The sequence below is a fragment of the Octodon degus genome, unplaced genomic scaffold (genome assembly GCF_000260255.1).
Source record: "Octodon degus isolate 3935 unplaced genomic scaffold, OctDeg1.0 scaffold00097, whole genome shotgun sequence".
In the NCBI taxonomy this organism is placed as follows: Eukaryota; Metazoa; Chordata; class Mammalia; order Rodentia; family Octodontidae; genus Octodon; species Octodon degus.
Window position 1 is genome coordinate 10,849,697 of NW_004524673.1, and position 2,726 is coordinate 10,852,422.

At 37.1% G+C, this 2,726-nt stretch overlaps 1 pseudogene; it reads left to right on the forward strand.

Annotated features, from left to right (window-relative positions):
- The first annotated feature begins 243 nt into the window (after window positions 1–243).
- The window catches only part of LOC101562232, a 153,105-nt pseudogene continuing 150,622 nt past the window's right edge, over window positions 244–2,726 (forward strand).

Genomic DNA, 2,726 nt, shown 5'->3' on the forward strand with positions numbered 1-2,726 from the left:
CTACCCCAAAAGCCAGCTGACCCCAGGCACCACGCCTACCGTCAGCAGCACAGCGCTCGCCCTGGTGGGTGCTCGTGAACCTGAAACCGCCCGCACAGAAGCATTTGTAACTCCCTTTGGTGTTTTGGCACATCTGGGGACAGACTCCAAACTTCTCACATTCATTGACATCTACAAGCAAAATAAAACCAAATATACAGCATCTGTTCCTGTTCAAATCCTTAGGCGTAAACGATGAGGACCATGAGCGAGCCGCTGCAACCATACCAGCGTTATGGGAAGGTTTATTAAGTGTCAGGTGCTGCTGCGTGCGCTGACTCAAACTGTGAGGCCCGGACTATCACTGACGCTGGCGAAAGCGGAGGACATTGCTTTCATGGAAGCAGAATGACTTCAAGTAAAAATGAAGGACCATTTTGTATCTGTATATACAAAATAGGATAGATATACAACAGCTTTCTCTTAATTCAATGAGAAGAAAGTGGACAGGATATCATGTCTGCATCTTGTACTATAAATAGCCACTATGAAGACAACAATTTGCAATGTGTTAATTATTGTAACTGTTCTACTAATCTGTTTTGAAACTGTCTCATTGCTATCAGTTTCTCAATAAATTTTTTCTTTCATACTGACTGTAAAACTCCTACAAATATTCATTTTTCTTAAATTTTCAGTGCAAAAAGATTGTGCTGATCCCTTCACATCACTTCAAATATACATTTTTTAAAATAGAGGCATATTCATGGTGAAAATGGGCGTGTGATAGTTGGTAGCCCAAAAAGGTACTTCTATAAAAAAAACCTTAAAAGAATTCAAATAGTTAAGGAACGTCAGTGACATATGTGAGAAAATGTTTTATAAAACAAATAAAAAAATGGATTTACTTGCCTAAAAGCATTTTAGAAAACAAAATCCATACCTAGGGTAAGTGCCTTAGGATTTGGCAGCAGGAGATTCCACAGACTTTGTAGAAGAGGAGATGAAGGGTGGATGACAAGCTGAAGCCAAAGCAAGCAACATGGTGGCAACAATAACCCCTAAGCTGTTGCATCTGTGAACAATTAAAGCCACTGGGACTTTTTTTTTCAAAATTGTTAAGCATTTCTAGAAATTAAGTTTTGCATCTGATTTTTCTGTTTTGTTTTTGCACTCAGAGAGGTCTCAGTGTGAAATGTTTTATGAAAAAAAAAATCTAAGATTATAAATCGCTTCTGGGAGAATCATATATAGTTTTCCTTTCCAAACAGTTTCAAGAAAGTTGCATATTTTCAAAGCAAAAATTTGACTGAACAAATTCAGCAAGCAAAGAAAACTTGACTGAGGCTTTTGTACTAGTGGGTAAAGAACAGGACTGAGTTGTAGCTCTGTCAGGGGAGGATGACTACAGGCCTTCAGTGGATGTTAATTGGTTGTGCCCAAAGGATAAGTAAATGCTTGCAGGTATTGTTGACAAGTTGTTTTTTTGACATCTTGAACAAGGAACACACTGAATTTGGCCTTCTGCCTTCCCACAGTGAGGGGGATTCAGGGATATTGTCATTCCTGATCATAGTCCCAAGTGTGACTCGAATGTACTTAAGAAAGATGTTATTCATCTGAGAAGTGTCTTTATTTCATATACCCATTATTGTGATGATGAAGAAGTACAAACATAAGTAAACACCAGTGATCATTTGACAAATGCAAATTAAAACAACATGGAGTTTTCATCTTACTCCAGAAAGAATGACAATCATCAAGGAATCAATCAAAAACAAATGCCGAAAGGATTGTAGGGAAATAGGAACACTTCTCCACTGGAGGTGGGGCAATTAATGTGAAAATTCGTGTGAAGATTCCTCAAAACTAGAAGTTCCATTTTACCCATTTATTCCCTTTTTTGGTATCTTCCTGAAGGAATTAAAAGCATCACACCACGGTGATATATTCACAACTATGTTTACAGCAACACAATTTGTAATAGCTATATCTTGGAATCAGCCCAGATACCCATCAAAAGATGACTGGATGAAGAAGGTGTAAGGATTTTATACAATGGAGAACTACACAGCCACATAGAAGTTAAATTTGAGGTATTTATAGGTAAATGGATGCACTTTGAGATCATACTTTTAAGTGAAATAAATTGGACACACATGTTTAAATATCATGCTTCTTCTCTGATGTGAGACAGCAAAAAAATGTGAATAAAGGCAAAAAATGTATAGTAGGTAAAGAGACATAGGACAAAAATGTCAAGATGAGAAAGGAAATAATGTAGGGGGAAAGGAAAAGAATTAAGAGAAAAAGAAAAAAATTGCAGGAAAAATGCAAACAATGCTTTTGTAAATAGGGAGCAGAAAAGGGATTTAAGAAAGGGAGATTTGGAGAAACAAAGGAAGAATCAAGATATATTTATCTGCAGATACAAATTCCCTATGATGAACATGAAAACTATGTATATCTAAAATATACCAATTTTAAAAAAATTGCAGAAAAAGGCATTCTTGTACTGTGAAACTGACAAGAATTGTTAAATGATTAGTATTTCAAGGCAAAGAAAGCTTCCTAGGGCAAATGGTCTAAACAGCAGGAGGAGAAGGCCTAGAGTTATGAAGAAGCCTTCTTAAAGCCTATGTAGGCAGTGTTGCTGATTAGGAAAATAAGAGCAGAAAGAATGTCAAATTTTGGCTGTTGCCTGGCAAGCACAAGGGCCTGAGTTCAGTCCCCGGTTCTGAAAAAAA